The 22354-nt window shown below is 40.1% G+C and overlaps 1 protein-coding gene across 2 annotated transcripts in view; it reads left to right on the forward strand.

The window, feature by feature from the left end:
* The window catches only part of LOC127150263 (uncharacterized), a 46423-nt gene that overhangs the window by 16873 nt on the left and 7196 nt on the right, over positions 1 to 22354 (forward strand). The window contains exons 1-2 of one of the 2 annotated variants that reach the window (XR_007822475.1): positions 21558 to 22063; positions 22184 to 22270. The gene's annotated coding sequence lies outside the window, so the exon portion shown is untranslated. Of the gene's footprint in view, positions 22064 to 22183; positions 22271 to 22354 lie in introns of those variants that run through there. The other variant, XR_007822477.1, reaches the window with a different exon arrangement.

Here is a 22354-nt window from a genome sequence, read left to right on the forward strand (position 1 = left end):
GGTTATGAGTAACCAACTTACACTTAAGCTTTGTTAGATCGTTTCTAAAATTCAAGTGATAATTAGACTCGTTTTGAACACTTTTAAGGTTGGTTTGAGGGTAAGTTTGTTGTACTTACACATTTGGTTGCCATTTCTTTTGTGGTCTTTGAAGTGCTTTTTTCACGGTTCTTGACTTTTTGGTACGTTGGGAGTTGTAAACTTACACTTAAACTTTGTGAGGTTGCTTTTAAAGGTCAAGTGATACGTAGGCTCGGTTGGAACACTTTTTAAGTTTGTTCGAGACTAAGTCTGTTGCACTTACATGCTTGGTCGGGTTGTGCCATTTTAGGTCCTCGGTGCTTTTTTCACTCTTTTTTGAACTTTTTAGTCGGTTATGAGTTACGAATTTACACTCAAGCAATGTTCAGAGGTTTTAAACTCTTTTTTATTTTGGTTTGGAACTAAGTTTGTTGAACTTGCACACTTGGCTGACATGTTGGGTGTTAGAGTGCTTTTATCGCACTTTTTGGAATTTTGGTCGGTTGTGATTTGCGAACTTATACTTAAGCATTGTTCGATCGTTTTGAAAGCTTACACACGTTTTGAACTCTTTTTAGGTTGGTCTGAAACAAAGTTTGTGGCACTAACACACTTGGTTGCCATTTTCGGTCTTGAAGTGCTTTTTTCACACTTTTTGAATTTTTTGGTAGGTTATGGTTTACGAAATTACACTTAAGTTTTGTTGGGTCATTTTGATAGTTCAAGTGATACTTAGACACGATTTGAACACCTTTTAGGTTTGTTTGAGACTCAGTTTGTTGCATCCACACACTTAATTGCCATTTTGGGTCTTGAAGTGCTTTTTTTACAATGTTTGAATTTTTTTGGTAGGTTATGAGTTACGAAATTATACTTGAGCATTGTTAGGCCATTTTTTAAGTTCGAATGGTACTTAGACATGTTTTGAACAGGTGTTAGGTTGTTTCGAACTAAGTTTGTTGCACATACAGACATGATTGCCATCGAAGGGCTTTTTCCACACTTTTTTGAACTTTTTGGCAAGTTACGAGTTACAAGCTTTTACACTTAAGCGTCATTGGGTCGTTTGAAAGCTAAGACGTGTTTCGAATGCCTTTTTGGTTGGTTTGAATCTAAGTTTGTTGCACTTACACACTTGGCATTCTAGGTCTTGAAGTGCTTTCTTTCAATCTTTTTTGAACTTTTTGGTACGTTGTGAGTTACGAACTTACAGTTAAGATTTGTTAGATCGTTTTGAAAGTTCAAGTGATACTTGGACATGTTTTGAATGCGTTTTAGGTTGGTTTGACACTAAGTTTGTTGCACTCACACACACGGTTGCCACTTTGGGTCTTAAAGTGCTTTTTTCACACTTTTTGAACTTTCCGCTAGGTTGTGAGCTACGAACTTACACTTAAGATGTCTTAGGTCGTTTTTTAAGGTCCAAGCGATACGTAGACATGTTTTCAACACCTTTTAGGTTTGTTTTAAACTTAGTTTGTTGAACTTACGCACTTTGTTGCCATTTTGGGTCTTGAAAGGCTCTTTTCTCACTTTTTTAACTTTTTGCTAGGTTATGAGTAACCAACTTACACTTAAGCTTTGTTAGATCGTTTCTAAAATTCAAGTGATAATTAGACTCGTTTTGAACACTTTTAAGGTTGGTTTGAGGGTAAGTTTGTTGTACTTACACATTTGGTTGCCATTTCTTTTGTGGTCTTTGAAGTGCTTTTTTCACGGTTCTTGACTTTTTGGTACGTTGGGAGTTGTAAACTTACACTTAAACTTTGTGAGGTTGCTTTTAAAGGTCAAGTGATACGTAGGCTCGGTTGGAACACTTTTTAAGTTTGTTCGAGACTAAGTCTGTTGCACTTACATGCTTGGTCGGGTTGTGCCATTTTAGGTCCTCGGTGCTTTTTTCACTCTTTTTTGAACTTTTTAGTCGGTTATGAGTTACGAATTTACACTCAAGCAATGTTCAGAGGTTTTAAACTCTTTTTTATTTTGGTTTGGAACTAAGTTTGTTGAACTTGCACACTTGGCTGACATGTTGGGTGTTAGAGTGCTTTTATCGCACTTTTTGGAATTTTGGTCGGTTGTGATTTGCGAACTTATACTTAAGCATTGTTCGATCGTTTTGAAAGCTTACACACGTTTTGAACTCTTTTTAGGTTGGTCTGAAACAAAGTTTGTGGCACTAACACACTTGGTTGCCATTTTCGGTCTTGAAGTGCTTTTTTCACACTTTTTGAATTTTTTGGTAGGTTATGGTTTACGAAATTACACTTAAGTTTTGTTGGGTCATTTTGATAGTTCAAGTGATACTTAGACACGATTTGAACACCTTTTAGGTTTGTTTGAGACTCAGTTTGTTGCATCCACACACTTAATTGCCATTTTGGGTCTTGAAGTGCTTTTTTTACAATGTTTGAATTTTTTTGGTAGGTTATGAGTTACGAAATTATACTTGAGCATTGTTAGGCCATTTTTTAAGTTCGAATGGTACTTAGACATGTTTTGAACAGGTGTTAGGTTGTTTCGAACTAAGTTTGTTGCACATACAGACATGATTGCCATCGAAGGGCTTTTTCCACACTTTTTTGAACTTTTTGGCAAGTTACGAGTTACAAGCTTTTACACTTAAGCGTCATTGGGTCGTTTGAAAGCTAAGACGTGTTTTGAATGCCTTTTTGGTTGGTTTGAATCTAAGTTTGTTGCACGTACACACTTGGCATTCTAGGTCTTGAAGTGCTTTCTTTCAATCTTTTTTGAACTTTTTGGTACGTTGTGAGTTACGAACTTACAGTTAAGATTTGTTAGATCGTTTTGAAAGTTCAAGTGATACTTGGACATGTTTTGAATGCGTTTTAGGTTGGTTTGACACTAAGTTTGTTGCACTCACACACACGGTTGCCACTTTGGGTCTTAAAGTGCTTTTTTCACACTTTTTGAACTTTCCGCTAGGTTGTGAGCTATGAACTTACACTTAAGATGTCTTAGGTCGTTTTTTAAGGTCCAAGCGATACGTAGACATGTTTTCAACACCTTTTAGGTTTTTTTTAAACTTAGTTTGTTGAACTTACGCACTTTGTTGCCATTTTGGGTCTTGAAAGGCTCTTTTCTCACTTTTTTAACTTTTTGCTAGGTTATGAGTAACCAACTTACACTTAAGCTTTGTTAGATCGTTTCTAAAATTCAAGTGATAATTAGACTCGTTTTGAACACTTTTAAGGTTGGTTTGAGGGTAAGTTTGTTGTACTTACACATTTGGTTGCCATTTCTTTTGTGGTCTTTGAAGTGCTTTTTTCACGGTTCTTGACTTTTTGGTACGTTGGGAGTTGTAAACTTACACTTAAACTTTGTGAGGTTGCTTTTAAAGTTCAAGTGATACGTAGACTCGGTTGGAACACTTTTTAAGTTTGTTTGGTTGGTTTGAATCTAAGTTTGTTTGGTTGGTTTGAATTTAAGTTTGTTGCACTTACACACTTGGCATTCTAGGTCTTGAAGTGCTTTTTTAGGGAAATATTTCTGATTTCCCAAATTCTTGATTTCAAATTCATCACCCATTCTCAGTTTTAATTGATTGATTTCTGTTTGATCGTCTCCGGTCAAAACAATGTCATGTACATAAACTATTAGAATAGCAATCTTTCCTGTCTTGGAAACCTTTGTAAATAGAGTATGATTAGAGTGCCCTTGACTATACCCTTGGGACTTGACAAAGATAGTGAATCTGTCAAACCATGCTCTCTGAGACTTTTTCAGACCATATATGGATTTTTGGAGTTTACACACCTACTGACCAAATTGGGCTTCAAATCTTGGCGGGGGGCTCATGTAGACTTCCTCCACAAGGTCTCGATTCAAAGAAGCATTCTTAACATCTAGCTGGTATAGAGGCCAATCTTTGTTCACAACAACAAATAGCAAGACTCTAACAGTATTCAACTTAGCAACTGGAGAAAAGGTTTCTGAATAGTCAATATCATAGGTCTGAGTAAATCTTTTTGCAACTAACCTTGCCTTGTGTCTATCAAGTGTACCATCTGCTTTGTATTTGAGAGAAAACACCCATTTGCATCCTACAGTTTTATGTCCTTGGGTAGAGCACAGATCTCCCAAGTTCTATTCTTTTCAAGAACCTTCATCTCTTCCATAACAACATTTTTCCATTCAGGACACTCTAGAGCAGTGTAGGTATTTTTCGGTATTATGGTAGAGTCAAGGCTTGCTGTAAACGCTCTAAACTATGAAGAGAGATTATCATAGAAAACATAGTTGCAAATGGGATGTTTAGTGCAGGATCTGGTACCTTTTCTCAAAGCAATGGGAATGTCAAGAGAGGGATCATACTCATCAAGTTTCCTTGTATGACCCTGTTCTGCTTCATCATTACTGATTTCTATTCTAACCTCAATGTCATCACCATGGTTCTTTTCTTCCATATTTTCAAGAACAGCAACATCAGACTTGTCATTCTCACTCATCGTATTATTAGTACAAGGTTCTGTAGGGTTTTCCATACCTTGGTCTCGAGGAGGTTCGAAGTCTTGGACTGGAGCCGGCGGTTGACTAGTAGGGGACCCAACTTCCTTTATGAGATTCCTCCTGTAATATGTTTTCCAAGGAACTTGGTTTGCAGGTAAGATTATGGGATGAGGATCAACGTCAGATACAGTACTAGGAGTAGGTTCAGTAAATTCGAAAGTGTTGTTAGACTTTTCACTCACACTCTCCCCCTGAAGATGGCTAACGGGAAAGTAGGGTCGGTTCTCACAGAAAGTAACATCCATAGTGACAAAGTATTTTCTGAACGGCGGGTGAAAACATTTATACCCGCTTTGGTGAATGGGATATCCAACAAACACACAGGCCTGAGCCCGAGGGGTAAATTTAGTCTGATTAGGGCCAAAATTATGGACATAAGTGGTACACCCAATGTAACGGCCCAACTCCTTATACTGAGTCGAAGTCATTACTAAATATAGGACAAGTGGTTTAGGACAAAATTTAGTAAAAACGTATAAGGTTTTAGAAATTTATTTATGAAAATCCAACAAGGTAACATGCAAAAAAAAAAAAATGATGTTTCGTTCTAAAGTCCTACTCGGGCCCTATCTAAAACGAAATGGTAAATAGTGAAGAATACTCAAACTCAGGTACTAAAGTCAAAAACAAGAATAGGCGGAAGCAGAAATCCCTATGGCTTGCCACGGTCACTTCTGGTCGCTTGCCAGCTTGCCTTTGCCCTTACCTCGTCCTCTACCTGAAAACATGACATGAAAAGAGTGAGTACAAAATACTCAGTAAGGGACCCACTACTAGTCCCACTAGGTGCTTGTTAGCTTCCTGTCAGAGTCCTGTAACTGGTACCCAATCGCTGGCACGTTCCCGAACACGTGCAACATGCGCTCCCGTAGGAACGTAACTCTGGTCTTCGGTGCCCCGGGGGACACCTAGGACAATCGGGATGCGAGGACCCCGTCGAGTCATATCTATATCCATGTTAGACTGGTGTCCCGTCGGACCGCACAGTCCTAAATATGTGGTGATCCCGAAGGACACCCATGCAGGTACGACTCTAACAGGTTAAGCTAACAGGTACCCTAATCGCAGTATACATGCACATGGCGTCATCATATGACATAACAGATAAATCATCATTACACTCTCCATCTCGACACCCGTCGTACAGCCATAACAGTTCTCGTCATCACAACATCATGCTATAATATAACCATATCATCAATCGCATCATACTATCATTAATTTCATGCATCGTACAGTCTAGTCCTCGACATGCACAATTGAAGGTATACGTGACCTCATAATTCTAAACATGGAGCTAGTAGTAGAAATCTCTTACCTGGAGATTTACTTGGCGAGTTCTAACCGCGAGGCAAGTGTGCTTTCCAAGCAACGAGGTCCTAACTGTTTAATACGCCAAAATTCGTAATTAAGTCACCAACGACTAACGGTTCAAAATTCAGTTGAAATGACTTACCCTAGAAAGAGGTTGCAATGCTGAGCCCCTACTGAAGAAATCCCACGCTGCAGCAGTTACTTGGTCCAAGACGTCCCTTAAGGAAAATAATTTAATTTAATTCCAAATTAAATTATTTAGTGTCCAAAGTCATTGAGTCTTACTGGGTAATGCCAAAATAATTAGTTTAATTACCGAAAATTGGATGGCATGAGCCAAATTAGGCTTGGCGGCTCGGCTCGAAAGAGAACAGGGACCGGCTCGGCTTGGAGGTTGAAGATCGGCTCGGCTCGCGGCGCAGACTGGCGTGGCTCGTGGTGCAGACAGGCGTCGGCTTGGTACAGCGGCTACGCACGTGCGGCTCGCACGCGGGCGCTGCTCGGCTCGCGGGTGCACGCGGCTCGGGTTCCGGGTCGGAGGCACGCGGCGCGGGCCGGGCTTCGGGTCACGGAGCGGGGCTTCGGCCGGGTCGAGTCCTCACGCGACGAGGCGCTGGCTTCCGGATCCGGGTGGTCTGGCTACACCACGGCTTCGCTCGACGACGGCTGCAGACGGACGTTTCGGTTGCGCTGCGTCGGATCGAAGCGGCGCGACGTGTCACAATCGTAACTTCTCGACACGATTATGCGGCACTTGCTTAGCTCAATCAGCAAGTCAGCCGTTCGAAAATCGGAATCCGCGGTCAAACTCGCGGTATGACGTAGCCTCCCTTCCCGTTCTTGGAAAAATGTTTTTATAAAACGGGAGAGAGAAAGTAAATAGTTGAAAACGTCATAAAGAAAGCATTGAAGACTGTCAATTGCAAGGAAAATAACTCAACATGCAAAGAGTGCGACAAGGCTTGGGCGGGGGTCGGACTTAGTCATGTACCCCCTATAGTACATATTGAGAATTTTGGCCTTGGCAGGCTTGCATATGAAAAAGCCGAAATGTCACACTATGACTCGGCGACACCTAAACGAAAGAATTAACCTAAACTACTTTCAAGACATAAAGATAAAGTGATTTGGGGGTATTCGGGCATACGACCATCGGTAAATAATACCATGGACAATTATGCCCTTGACATTCTCCCCCACCTAAATGGTTGACGTCCCCGTCAACTGGCGAAGCTTGAAATCTTCTATCTTCTGCTTCCACGCTTCAAGATCTTCGACACGTTCCCAGCTGGTCTCCTCCACAGGAAGGTTCTTCCACTTTACCAGATACTCGTGGATCCTTCGTGCGGGTCTTCTGCCCCTCCTTACTCGCTCGGCCAGAATTTCTTCAACATCTTTGTCTTCCTTCTGACTAAGGTCGATAATTGGGCGAGTTACGATATTCCGCTGCAGGTCTTCTGTGTCTTGGTGGTACGGCTTCAGGTTGCTAACATGAATTACTGGGTAGATTTTCATCCATGTGGGCAACGCTACTCTGTAAGAAGTATTCCCTACCTTTTTCAGCACTTCAACTGGTCCTTCGTACTTCCTGACGAGACGTTGGTCTTTGCGTCCTCGAAACCTGACTTGCTCTGGTCGTAGTTTGATGAGTACCTGGTCTCCCGCTCTAAACTTAAGGGGCCGTCGCTTCTTATCTGTCCACTTCTTCATCCGCCTCGATGCTTTTTCTAAGTACGCTCGGGCGATGTCGTTTGTCTGTCTCCACTCCTTCGTGAAATTGAGGGCTTGAGGGTTCTTCCCTGCAAAAGGATGATCAACAAGGTGTGGCAGTACTGGTTGCCTCCCAGAAACAATCTCAAATGGGCTTCTCCCTGTAGATGAACTTGTCTGAGCGTTGAAACATAATTGGGCTACGTCCAACAGCTGGACCCAATTCTTTTGCCTTGCGTTTACAAAATGGCGCAAGTATTCCTCGAGCATGCTGTTGAATCGCTCAGTCTGGCCGTCAGTTTGGGGATGGTAGCTTGATGATATGTTCAGACTCGTCCCCAAGAAGGAAAATAACTCCGTCCAGAAGGAGCCAATGAATCTACCATCTCTGTCGCTCACTATACTTGTCGGGACTCCCCACAATTTAACAACATGCTTAAAGAACAATTGAGCTGTTGTTTCTGCTGAACACTGCTTGGTGGCGGGGATGAAGGTGGCGTACTTTGAAAAACGATCAATGATGACTAAAATGGCTTCAAAGTCGCCTACCTTAGGGAGATGGGTGATGAAGTCCATAGAGACACTCTCCCAAGGTCTTGTTGGAACCGGTAGAGGGTCAAGAAGTCCAGCAACCTTCACTTTCTCTACCTTATCTTGTTGGCAGATGAGACACGTCTTAGTGTACTGCATGACATCATCTCTCATATTCGGCCAAAAGTAACCCTTCTTCAACAGGGCGTACATCCGCTGCCATCCGGGATGGCCAGCCCATAGAGTGTCGTGACATTCGTACAACAATTTCTTCCTTAAGCCCCCTGCTCTTGGAACATATAGTCGATTGCCCTTTGTGACTAACAAGTCTTCCTCGACCCAAAACTGTCGTGTTTTGCCCGCCTTCGCTAAATTCATGACATTCTGAGCGGCATGATCTTTCTGTAGGAACTCTCTCAAGGTGTCTCTGATCGACCCACCAATCTCGCTCCCCTGGAGGTGAGCTAACAGGCATATGGCTGCATGTTCTTGTTTTCGACTTAGGGCATCCGCAGCCTGGTTGCTCGACCCCTTCTTGTGCTCAAATTCGAAGTCGAACTCGGCCAGAAATTCCTGCCATCTTGCTTGTTTCGAAGTCAACTTTGGCTGGGTAAAGAAGTGGCAAGTTGCACTGTTGTCCATCTTCACTACAAACGACGACCCTAGTAGGTATTGTCTCCAGGCCCTCAAACAATGTACTACTGCGAGCATTTCTTTTTCGGACACAGTATACCTCCTTTCGGCTGCATTCAATTTTCGACTTTCGTATGCGATCGGGTGCCCATTCTGTAGGAGCACACCCCCTAACGCATAATCAGACGCATCTGTCTCGACTTCGAAAGGTTTGGTCACATCCGCAATCCCTAGAAGTGGCCCCTCCATCAAGGCTTGCTTTAGGCCGTCGAAGGCGGCTTGGCACTCGGGGTCCCAATTCCAGTGAACGTCTTTTTTCAGTAGCTCAGTCAGCGGGCTTGCTCGTTTCGAGAATCCCTCGACAAATCGACGATAGTAATTTGCCAACCCGAGGAAGGAGCGTAACTCTGAGACTGATTTCGGCATTGCCCAGTCGCGTATCGCAGCAATCTTCCCTTCTTCCATTCCAATTCGGCCCACTCTATCACATGGCCCAAGAAGTTTATCCGCTCTTGTGCAAAAGAGCATTTTTCTCTTTTGACGTACAGTTGATTCTCCTTCAATTTCTGAAAAACCTTTTGTAGGTGGTCCCTATGTTCCTCCATGGTCGTACTATAGACCACTATATCGTCCAGGTAGACTACTACGAATTTATCGAGATATTCGTGGAAGACCTGGTTCATCAACGTGCAGAAGGTGGCAGGGGCATTGGTGAGACCAAATGGCATTACGAGGAATTCGAACGCACCATATCGGGTGACACAGGTTGTCTTCGGTTCATCTCCCTCTGCAATTCTCACTTGGTAGTATCCCGACCGCAAGTCTAACTTTGAAAAATACTTTGCCCCATGTAAGCGGTCGAACAAGTCAGTAATTATGGGAAGTGGATACTTGTTACGGACTGTGAGCTTATTTAGGGCGCGATAATCAATGCACAGTCGTAAACTCCCATCTTTCTTCCTTTGGAAAAGAACTGGGGCCCCATACGGAGCTTTTGCAGGCCTGATAAACCCTGCATTCAGTAGTTCATCTAACTGTTTCCGAAGTTCAGCTAACTCCGGAGGCACCATACGATAAGCATTCTTCGCAGGCGGTTTTGCCCCTGGCACTAACTTGATCTCATGATCAATCATTCTTCGAGGTGGCAAAGACTTGGGCAAACTATCGGGCATCACATCACGGTATTTCTCTAGCACGCGCATGATCTCCTTAGGGACTGTCTCCCCTGAGTTCTCTGACGATTTGAGTGGGATGGCCATAAATGTTGGTTCGTCTCGAGAGAGACCCTTCTTTAATTGCATGGCCGAGATCATTTTCAATCCATCTGGTTGACGTAGGTCAGTCTGTACAACCGAGGGTGTAGGTCCAGTGATCACCAAGCATTTGGCCAAAGGCATTGGGATTACCTGATGTTCAAGTAGGAACTCCATTCCCAGTACCACATCAAAGTCGTCCATTTTTACTACTACAAAGTCTACGAGGCCACTCCATCCTCCCAATCTTATCATCGTTCGTTTCACCAGTCCGATGATAGGTAGGGCAGCAGAATTCACGGCTTTCATTCTTCCAGCATCCTTCTCCCAGCGGAGATTCAAACGTTTAGCTTCTACTTCTGTTATGAAATTGTGGGTGGCACCGGAGTTAACCATAGTGCTTTTGGTTGCCTTTTGGTTGATCCAGGTGTCAACGTACATTAAGCCCCTTTCCACTGACGTGTTCGTCTCCCCCACCTTTTTCTGGAGAGATGACAGAAATTTCAAGGCCCCCATTCGAGGGTTATCAACTTCTTCTGTCTGATCTACTTCTCTCTCGGTCTGACTTTGTTGATTGTCTGAATCTGAGGTTAAAGATGCCTGGAATGCATTGAAAGCAGTTTTTTTCGGGCATTCCCTGGCCATGTGTGGTCCCTTACGTATGAAGCAACTAAGAGGACGATTGGACAGATTCTGGTTACTTGATCCTCGCCAGAAGTTTCCAGTATTCGATTGATGGGATCTACGATCTCCATTAAAGCGTCTGTCCCCTCCTGTAGTTTTAGGAGAACTTGGGCAGTTGTTCCTACTTCCTCCAGATGAGGAACTTGGATGACGTCTCGTATCTTAAGAGTCGTTAGACAGCTCAAACAGCCGTTCGGCTGCAGCGTACGCGGACGTGAGGTCTTGAACTCTTTGTTCATATAGCTTCGTCTTCGCCCACGGCTTCAATCCTTCGACAAAACAGAAAACTTTGTCTTTCTCGGACATATCGCGTATATCCAACATCAGTCCTGCGAACTGCTTCACATACTCCCGAATACTACCGGTGTGTTTCAGCTCGCGTAACTTCCGTCGAGCCAAGATCTCGACATTTTCAGGGAAGAATTGTGAGCGAAGCTCTCTCTTCAAAGCGTCCCAAGTATCTATTGTGCAACGTCCCTCATGGATGTCAACAAATCGGGACCTCCACCATAACTTGGCATCCTCAGACAGATGCATCATCGCCAACGTGACTTTGGCTTCCTCTGTAATCGTGTTTGTGGCCCTGAAGTACTGCTCCAGGTCAAAGATATAGTTTTCTAGGGCCTTCGCGTCTCTTGCCCCACAGAAGGGCTTTGGTTTCGGTATCTTCACTCTACTAACCGGAATGGCTCCCCCAGCGGGAGCTTGATTTGCCATTGCTCGCATTGCGAGGCTCAGTCTCGCATTCACATCTGCGATTTCATTTCTGACGACATCGAGGGTAGCTCGGAAGTCCTCTGACATGCCGTTTATCATCTCTAACAGCGTCTTTTGAGAGCTATCCAGCTCTTGAACACGCTCTTCAATATGGGCAACAGAGCCCGTCGAACTATCTCCACGCTCGTAGTTGACAGTTCTTCCGATGTTTATAGTTGTTTCCAGGGCGTCGACCCTTGTCATCAACTCTTGTATCGGAAACCCTTCGACACGGCCAGCTACCGCATCGATCGTATTAGTTTTCTCGGAAATTTCTTCGAGACGAGACTCCAAGTAGCGGATGGAGTCGGGAACTTCGACTAGGTAGAGCATCTGTTCTTCTAGCTCTACTAGTCGGTCTTTCTGGGCCTTGCCCGATGGATTCGACAACGACATGTTTCGGTCTTATCGTCAATTAGCCAATTTGGCTCTGATACCACTTGTCACAATCGTAACTTCTCGACACGATTGTGCGGCACTTGCTTAGCTCAATCAGCAAGTCAGCCGTTCGAAAATCGGAATCCGCGGTCAAACTCGCGGTATGACGTAGCCTCCCTTCCCGTTCTTGGAAAAATGTTTTTATAAAACGGGAGAGAGAAAGTAAATAGTTGAAAACGTCATAAAGAAAGCATTGAAGACTGTCAATTGCAAGGAAAATAACTCAACATGCAAAGAGTGCGACAAGGCTTGGGCGGGGGTCGGACTTAGTCATGTACCCCCTATAGTACATATTGAGAATTTTGGCCTTGGCAGGCTTGCATATGAAAAAGCCGAAATGTCACACTATGACTCGGCGACACCTAAACGAAAGAATTAACCTAAACTACTTTCAAGACATAAAGATAAAGTGATTTGGGGGTATTCGGGCATACGACCATCGGTAAATAATACCATGGAAAATTATGCCCTTGACACGACGCGGCTGGCTGACGGATCGGCTGCGGATCGCGAAGGGTGACGCGGGCTCGGCTTCGGGCGACGGCTGCTCCGGCGGACGCTCGGCGTGCGCAGATCGGCTTGGACGATTCTTCCGACGCGGCTGGAAGCTCGGCGACGGCTCGGGTGGACTGCAGACTCGGCTGCGCTGCTGAACAGAGAGGGGAAGGCTTGGCGGCTCGGGTTCGCGGCGGCGGCGGCTAGGGTTTTATTAATAAATCTTTTTTTTTCTCCCTTTTTCTCTTTTCTTTTCCCCCCTTTCTTTCTTTGATTTTTCTCTTCTTATTTACGCACGAGACCCAAGGCTTTTTATAAGACAATATCTCTTTTCTTTTCCTTTAAATAACTCAAACCAACCATCTTCTCTCTCTCTCCAAATCTCACCAAACTCAACCAACCCTCCTTTCAATTAGCAATAACTCACTAAATAATTTCTAAATACTAAAATAGGTAACATAATAGAAAAATACTTAATAATAAAAAAAGTGGAAAACCCAACTTTAATAAACCGGAAAATTCAAAATGATAAGGTTCTCCCAATAAATTTGTCTTTTCCAAGATCATACATAAATATTAATAGTAAGATGAACAAAAACGAGTTTGTTGGGACGTTACACCCAAACACACGAAGAGGAACCTCAGACACAAGGCGAGTAGAGGGGTAAGACTCCTTAAGACAATCTAAGGGAGTCTGAAGGTGGAGGATACGAGAAGGCATTCTATTGATTAAGTGAGTGGCTGTAAGAATAACATCTCCCCACAGGTATGATGGAAGGGAAGTGGAAAGCATAAGGGAGCGAGCTACTTCCACAAGGTGACGGTTTTTTTGTTCGACCACTCCATTTTGTTGAGGAGTGTAGGCACATGAGGTTTGGTGAGCAATCCCTTTGGAGGTTAGAAATTCACTAAGGTTATGGTTTTGGAATTCCCGACCATTATCACTTCGAAGAATTGCAATTTTTTATGAAATTATGTTTCAATAGTATGATAGAAGTTTTGGAAAATGGATGAAACCTCGGATTTATCTGTTATAAGGTAGACCCAGGTAAGACGGGTATGGTCATCGATGAAAGTTACAAACCACCGCTTTCCCGATGAGGTGGTGACCTTGGAAGGACCCCAAACGTCACTATGGATGAGGGTAGACGGTTGTGTAGGTTTATATGGTTGTGAGGGAAAAGAGACCCGATATTGTTTAGCCCGGATACACATATCGCAAGATAGAGAAGAGACATCAAGTTTAGAAAAAAGGTGGGGAAATAAATATTGCATATATGTAAAGTTTGGGTGGCCCAGTCGAAAATGCCACAACATACAGTCTTTGTTCAAAAGTGCTAAAGTAAGATGACAGTAAACTAACCCTAGACAAACTACTATAGGAGGTATCATCATCGAGGATGTAAAGTCCCCTTCTATGTCAAGCAGTGCCAATCGTCCTCCTCGAGCTCATGTCCTGAAAATAAACCGATACAAATAAGAAGATAGCTTTACAATGCAATTCACGAGTGATCTTGCTTATAGATAACAAATTGTAAGACAGTTTAGGGACATGCAAAACACTCTGGAGAGTAAAACCGTCAGAGGGAACTATTTGTCCTTTGCCAACGATTAGAGCTAGAGAGCCATCAGCTATTCGAATTTTTTCATTACCGGCACACGGGGCATAAGAAATAAAGTGTTTCGAAGAACCTTTCAAAAGATCTATAGCCCTTGAGTCTAAGATCCAAGGATTCTTCCCATCAACGCTAATAAGCCCAAGGGACTGAGGCATACCTGACTGAGCAATGGCACCCAGAGTCGGAGTCTTGGTCTGGCTCGCAGTAGGATCAGTTGATTGAGAGGTGCTGGCAGGGGTAGTCTCACTAATGTATGCACGTCCTGAGTTCTGTTTCTCGTTGGAGGACCGTTTGTTACCTCTTGGGGGACGACTGTGGAGTTTCCAACACTGATCCTTGGTGTGCCATTGTTTCTTGCAGTGCTTACACACAGGAATTGACTTCCCATTATTCTTGTCACTGTCATGATTTGAGGACCGAGCGCTAAAGGCAGCGGAGTCAATGGTAGGGGTAGTAGTACACCCATGGCATTAGTGCGATCCTCTTCCAGGCGGACTTCAAAACAAACTTCCATTAGGGAGGGAAGAGGTCTTTGTCCGAGTATACGACCACAAACATTATCAAATTTGGGATTAAGTCTTGCAAGGAAGTCATAAACACGGTCAACCTCTTCAAGTTTAGCATATTGAGTATCGTCATTTGGTGTGTCCCAAACTGTCTCTCTGCACAAATCCATCTCTTTCCAGAGGAGAGAGAGCTTGTTAAAATAGGTAGTCACGTTCAGAGTCCCTTGTTTGCAATTATGGACCTGTTTTCGCAGTGTATACAACCGAGAGGCATCCTGTCGTTTCGAGTAAAGGGTTTGAGTTGTATCCCACAAATCTTTTGCTGTGGTAGCAGATAGTAGAGGCTTGTCGATCTGTGGTTCCATACTATTAATCAACATGGACCGAATAAGTGAGTCCTCCCCTTTCCAAAGTCGTTCCAAGGCGTCTCCTGGTAGAGGACGTACAGTCCCTCCAGTTAAGAAGTCGAACTGGTGGCGACCTTCGAGGAACATCTTTATTGATTGAGACCAAGAAAAATAATTTTGCCCATTTAATTTTTCACCTGAAAAATTCTCTGTAGACGAACCCAAAGAGCCAGTTATATAATTTGACAGTAAATTAGGGAACGAAGTTATCGGGTTCTTGGAATACATCGGTAACTCGGTTGGTTTGAAATGCATCAAAGACTCACCCGCTTCAATGTTCGATCTGTTCTGAGGTTGATTAATTCCGTTACCAGAAAACAACGATTGCTGTAAAGAGTCAACGTACAGCGGATGCTTACTGTACAGATTTGAAAGATTTACGGTTGAGGGTTGCTGTCCGGAGCTCATAGGCGGCGCGTGAGGATGCGAATGGCCGGAAGGGCTTGACGGTTGGACATCCGACGGCGCGTAAAAGGGAATGGGTTGGGCGGTGAGATGAAACGGCCCATGCGCTGGAGAGAAGCGGCGCGCGAAGCATCTTCTGGTCAGACGGTGGCTCGTACGACTGCGAAACCACTCCCGTTGGGTAGATCGGCGGTTTCTGTAGGTTCTGAAGCAGTTTCTCCATGGCGGCAACGACGACAGTGACGGGTTCAATTTCGATCTGGGTTTCTCCTAGGGTTTTGTTATTGCTTTGCTCTGATACCATATTGAAAGCAATTAAGAACAACCCGAGACTTACGTGGAAACCAGAGAACCGGGAGAAAAACCACGATACTTTAGTTTTTATTATTTTTCTTATGAATACAATTGGTACAAATAGAGAAAATAAATATAGTACAATAGGAGTAAGAAAGGAAAAGATCTAGGAAATATTTAGGAAATAAAATCTTATATATTATTCTCTCCAAAAATACTCTAAGGACAAAGCCCTACTAATTCTAACAGTAGGCTTTAAGGTTTTATTTGTGAAGATTATGATTTCATATTTAAGTTAATGAAAGTGTTTTACATTCCTACATCATGAAGTTGCATCCTTTATCTTTTTAAACATGTGTAGCCATATACTGCTTTAACTTTAAGTTTAAACTGTAACAATCTATTCTTTCAGTGCAGATCATACTTACGGTTGCTGAACATCATAGTGCCATTGTTCCTTGGCAACTTATAGCTGAAAGGACCGGTGTTGTTATGAAGTTTGTAAGTTTAGGTGAACATAATGTCCCAAACTTACTAGAGTTAAAGGAAATGTTTTCAACAAAAACAAAGCTTGTGGTTACCTATCATGTCTCAAAATGTACTGGGTACACCATTCTATTTGATATTTAGCATTTTTTTTAATCTATTTCCTTTTTATACCATTCAATTTATAAACATTACTCAAATAAAACAAGTAGTAGGTGAATATTTCAAACTGAAGTGTTATCATATTACTTCAGTTATCACACTTCTAGTGGAAAGGTTTGCAGCTGAATAAAAATAATAAAGTCAAATGAATGAAGAATGAAAAGAACTGTCAGACATTTTTCCTTCTCTTGATCTGTGTCCAGTTACTCTTGATATCTTTCTAATAATAACTCTACGCAAATAGTGGAATTCAGTATGATTTGATTTTTTTCTCTGCAACTTATGTTCTTCCAATTGAAGAAATAGTTGGCTTAGCACATCATTTTGGGGCAAAAGTGCTTGTAGATGCGTGCTAGAGTGTTCTACATATGGTTGTCGACATCTAGGCACTTGATGCTGACTTTCTTGTTGCTTCTTCTCACAAGGTTAGGTTGTTTTCTTATTAATTAAATGGCAAGCCTTACATTTGGGCATATGAAGATAAGGAATAAACATGCTTCAGATGTGTGGGCCTACAGGCATTGGATTCTTGTAGATTGATCTATTGTTTGCAATGCCTCCATTCTTAGGTATGTCCTTTGAGAAGATAAGTTATGAAATTAAAATTGCATCAGTTCGTTTTTAGGAAGTCAGTATCTAATTTTCATATTTGGTCCTACATGGCTCTAGATGGTGGAGATTTCTTGACCATTCCACATTTGCACAACCTCGTTCCAGGTTAGTGGACTCCATGGTTGCAATTTTGTCCTTTTCTTTTTACTTTAAAATGAAAATTTTCTCAATGTATTTATTTTATATGATGTGGAAAAATTAAAACGTTCAATATATAGGGCTCAAGAATTGCAAGAGACCTAAATAACTGTCGTTTATTTAGCATTATTTGTTTGCTCATTTGTTCTCATAATAACTGACACTTGATAAATCATCTTTTTGAAGTCATTATGAGATTTAAATAGATGACTTCTTGAATGGTGCTAACATTTTGTGATGTCTATTTTATTCGAACTATTCATTAATTGATGCCTTTTTACATATCCTTTCATCTCTTCTATGTATTCTCTTCCTACCCAAATGCCTTTTGATATTTGCATTAAGAAGTCTTTTTGGTGGACAATATTGTCCTTAATTCTACTAATTACTCATATCCCCCTTCGTTAGATTTGAAGCTGGGACGCCTACAATTGGAGAAGCAATTGGTTTGGGGAGCTGCTATTGATTATTTATCTAGGATCGAAATGCAAAAAATTCATAGTTACGAAGTGAGTTGATTGAAATTTGGTATATACCCTTTGTTTGAGAATTTTTGGGCGGTGAAAAATGCGTGAAGCAACTAAATCAGGGTATCAACTAAATAAATACCTTCATAGTAAGTTAGTAATAGAATTTTTTTCTTTAATCAAGGAATTTATGTATTATTTTTCTATCAACTAGGTTACCTGGAACACTGAAAATTCAGAATGATATGATAAATATGTTTACTAGTTTTAAGACTTTAGTCTAACGACGAGGAGGTGTTGTATGCTAACAAGAAGAATTGGCGAATTATCTATATGAAAACCTTCGTGCAGTCCCTAACATTCGAATATATGACCCAACTCAATTTAGACTTTAGTGTATTTATAAATTATTTAATTAAGCAACGGTTTCATGGACTACATTTTTTCTACATAATTATCGATGTATACATTGTTGACACTTACCTGCCTTTGTTTTTTTTCAATACAAAGTCTCAAATTCCCTGGGATCAAAATTATAGTGACTCGTTGAACTAGTATATGAGATTTTAATTATTGCTTAATTAGCCATGTTATTTGGCAATTGCTAAGAGACATCCATAAACATAAGCAATATTTGATGGTTGAACAAATAGGTTAGATAGATGAAGTATTGATACATAAAATCATGTAGCTATAAATTTTATTGTTATTATTATTGGTTGGCCTAATAGTGTTAACATTAATGTGTTATTAAATATTTTGAAAAAAAAGTGAAAAAAAGAGACTAAACTAATAATCTACCCTATTATATATGGGTGTGTTCATAGTTTGTTGGAGCTTGTGCTTTCTAGAATAGAATCAGACCAAAATCGAAAATCAAATTGCATTATGTGGTTTGGTTTGGCTTCACAGTTTGCCTTTTATCAACATATGTTTTTTTTATATATATTTTTTAAATTTCTGAAAGTGATCGTGGCTATGAGAGAGTGAGAGTGGCATGGCATGGCGGTAGCGGTAAGAGTGAGAGATGTTGGAGTGGAGACAACCAGATTTAAGAGACTGAAAGTGGTGTGACCGTCGGAGGTGAGGTGAGGTGCGAGTGAGGGAGGGAGGTGATCATCGAAAAAGTTAGATGGAGAGAAAAAGAAAACATAAAGTTAAGTTGAATAAAATTGAATAGATAAAGGTAACAATATAGATTTATATTTTGTCATACCTAATAAAATCTTTAAAAATTGGTTGGTAATAAAAAAGGTTTGTCTTTGATTATTTGTGAAATTACCCTTCCCTATCCACGAAAACTCTCTCCATCTCTCTAATTTGCTACCCACTCCTCCGATTTGCCATTTGAGTTCGTCGAGTTCCTCTTCTTCATGTGAATTTGTAGCTATGGATGCTCTTCTTCCTTCTTTTCTTTTTTCGAACATCACCTTCTTCCATCATATATCCCAACCTTGGTTATGTTCGTTGGAAAATATTTATTTGACGAAACTAGCTGGTCATACATAGCTTGAAGAACAAAGAAAGGAAGTTGGTTCTGAAGCATTATTATTATTATTATGCATGTCCCTAATTATTTCTCGTTCTATAGATTCATAATAGCAAGAATAGACATTCTTTTGAATTATTGGAAAATGATCTGGGGAATTAAATAGTCATATACATAATCTGATATTGTAAAATCAATAAAACATCAGTTTGAGTACAAGAATCCTACCGTAAAAAAAAAACATAAAGTATCCCAATTCAATGAAATGTATAACTACCTCCCAGCTACTAGTTACTTTTTTACACTTGAAGTCACTTAGCCCTTGTGGAGCAAAGAGTTATTAAAGTCAATATTCGTCATACTACAATAAACAAAAAAGAAAGAAATAAAATTATAATATTTGTCATTAGTCATAAGTCTCGTAACATAGAGACATTATTGTAGTTGAACAAGTTTGGCCCTTGTCTTTGAATGAACAAAATACAGAGAAGGTAAGTGAGTAGACCCATAAATGATCCATTTTGAGTTTTTACAATCTATCCTTGTAGACAATATAGTAGATTGAAAATCTAGTTAATATGACAATTAGGTTTAAAATCCAAATGGAGTACATGTATCCAATGGTAAGTACAAAAGCAAGATTAGATTCGTAGATTGTTTTTTAAGGAAGTTCAAATAATGAATTGTGCATCAGTTTGAGATCTTTGCCTTATAAATATTCACTCATTAATGGAGATAGAGTGTTCTGTTCAGTTGGTGGTTGTGAAAAAAAAAGGGAAAAAGATTTGTGGTTTTCCTAATCCTAGATCATTTCTCAAGTCCTAATTAAGTTGTTCACGTGGTTTTCCAATCCAAGTACAATTTCATAAGGTGATGAACAAATTCTGCCCTTAATACTATTACTTTTAATTTTATTGTCTTTCTAGTTAAGGCCTCTCTTGCATTTTTCTTTTTTCTCACAAAGAGCAGATATAAAACTAGGAAACTTTTTTTACCCACCCATGTCCTGGAATTTCTACCGAATGCTAAAGATATATCCATAGCCCCAGCAAGCATGATAAGAAATCAAAAGCTTGATCGTACATTGAAGTTCTTAACAACTCTTAGTTAATGAAATATATACATCTAACAATCTGTCATTTTGATGCTCACTTTCTGACAACTATACCATGTTAAACTTTGGACCATTTGATTAGTTAATAGATAACATTATTTTTTTTTAACAAAAATCATTAATCTTACAATACAGCTTAAGAACTTTCTTGAAAAAGTTAGAGAAGAGGTTATATAAAAGAGAGTTACAGCTTTTATTTTTGGGTAAAAAGAGTAGGCAGGAGGTTGAAAAATTAGAAATGGGTAAAGAAGAGTTTATTGTGTTCTGTCAAAATTTGTTGGTCCAGAGGGTGGGGGTTAATTTGTTCCTTGGTTAAAGGAGATTACCAAATATTGAAAAGGAAAAACAAATAAATAAAATTTTGAAAATTTTATACATTAGATAATTAAGTGTGATTGAGAATCTACGTCAGCAAGCAGCAGCTATGGGTGGACCTTCTTTGTATTCCAACTTCGAGCCATTTCCACAATGCCTTGAACGCTCACATTTTTGCGACATAGATAGCTATTTAAAAAAGGGAGCTTAAGCGCTCTTTTACAATTTTTAAGCAATGCTTAGATATAGCCAATAAAGGTACTATAAATAATTTATGAATCTCTTGCTATCCTAGTATTAGAAATTTCTTCAAGATTCTATTGAATCTAATTTTAATTTTGCAACTATTTCCAAAGTAAACAATAATAACAATATTGTAACGTTTCAAAAGAATTTAGGTTTCTTTATTTATTTATTTTTTTTTTATAGAAATGACCATGTACTTTTTTATATTTTCCCCATAAATATTAAACTAAAGTCATGAAATATGATAAGACTCAATTGTGATCAAATTATATGGTGGAAACTTATAACTAATTACGGAATACTTAAATAGGGAGAATTAAGAAATAAGAATGAGTTGTGATTTATTGTAAATTGTAGTTAAATAGATAAATGGTTGAATTTCGGGCACTAAAACGAAACATCGAATCGGCGCTCGATAGGACACATTTCCACACCTTTTGTTTTTTTCTCCACGTGGCTATAAAAATACAAAATAAATCATTTATGGAAAAAACATAGTTTGATGAAAAGTTCTGAAGAAATTATTTTAAATAACAGAATTTATTTTTTAAAATATTTATAAATAAAATATTTTAATGACATATAGTTATTTATGTTTAATAAGAAACCTCTCCGAGATAAATTTTTTTATACTTGATAGAAAAATATTTTATCTGTTTTATTATTTTTATTAATATAAAAATAGAGTTGTTTTAAAAATTAGAGTCGTTTTTAAATATATTAAATTTTTAGATTCTATTAAATAATGTCTATTAGTAAAATAGTATCACTATTTATAATAGTTTGTCTAAAAACTATTTTAAAAAAACAAGTGCATTAAGTATTCTTTTGCAAAAAATGTGTATGCACGTATACATTCTTTTAACTTTAATTATATATTATTTTTTTAATTCAAAATCTCTAATAACTTAGTTAAAAATTAAAAGGTTTCATTTCATTTCATTTCAAATTTCAAAAAACAACTTCCCTTCGCAGCTTCTCTCTCATTTCTAAATTTCTTCATCTTTCTTCTCAACGGCAACTATCTCCCTCCTCTTCCCCCTCTCTCCGCCTCCCCTTCTCTCTCGATCTCTTGTCTCCTTCGTCTTCCTCAGAATCTTCACTCTTCCTTTCTCTCAATTTCTATTCTCTAAAATGAAGCATCCACCCAAGAAACCCTATCTTGCTAAATACCCATCTCGCCGATCCACTGTCATTTTCTATTCCATGCGCTAACGGCGCCGGAATCAAGGGCGGAAGACCCCTCGGAAGCCTATGTCGTCTTCCAAAGAAAATGCTTCACCGTCAGATCCCAAATTCCCAACTCCATGGTTCCCGATTCCAAACCCTCGCCGACTAAGTTGAAGAGCCTGCTCCATCTTCTAACCCACTTAAGCGGAAGCTCAGTATGGAGACCGTTCCTGAGAATTCCATCCCTGGGTTGTCTGATTCTGTTGTTAAGGTAGTTTACGTGGTGTGATTATGGATGTTTTGGTATATTTTTTTCTTAATTTGTGTGGTGAAATGATATTTTCCTGTAATATGAAAAATTAATTTGGTCTTATGTTGAATCATCTCACAGATTAGAGAAGATGTAAAATCTGGTGTAGAAAATTTAACAGAGGAGTGTGTATCCACAATGGCAGCCGTTACTCGGCTTCTAATGAAGGTTTTTATCTTCCTCGTGCTAATATGCGCACCTGAGTGCACCCCTATCCCTGCAACCGTGTACTAAAAAAAAGTTGCAGTTGTC

This window comes from Cucumis melo, chromosome 7, assembly GCF_025177605.1.
Source record: "Cucumis melo cultivar AY chromosome 7, USDA_Cmelo_AY_1.0, whole genome shotgun sequence".
Classification (NCBI taxonomy): Eukaryota; Viridiplantae; Streptophyta; class Magnoliopsida; order Cucurbitales; family Cucurbitaceae; genus Cucumis; species Cucumis melo.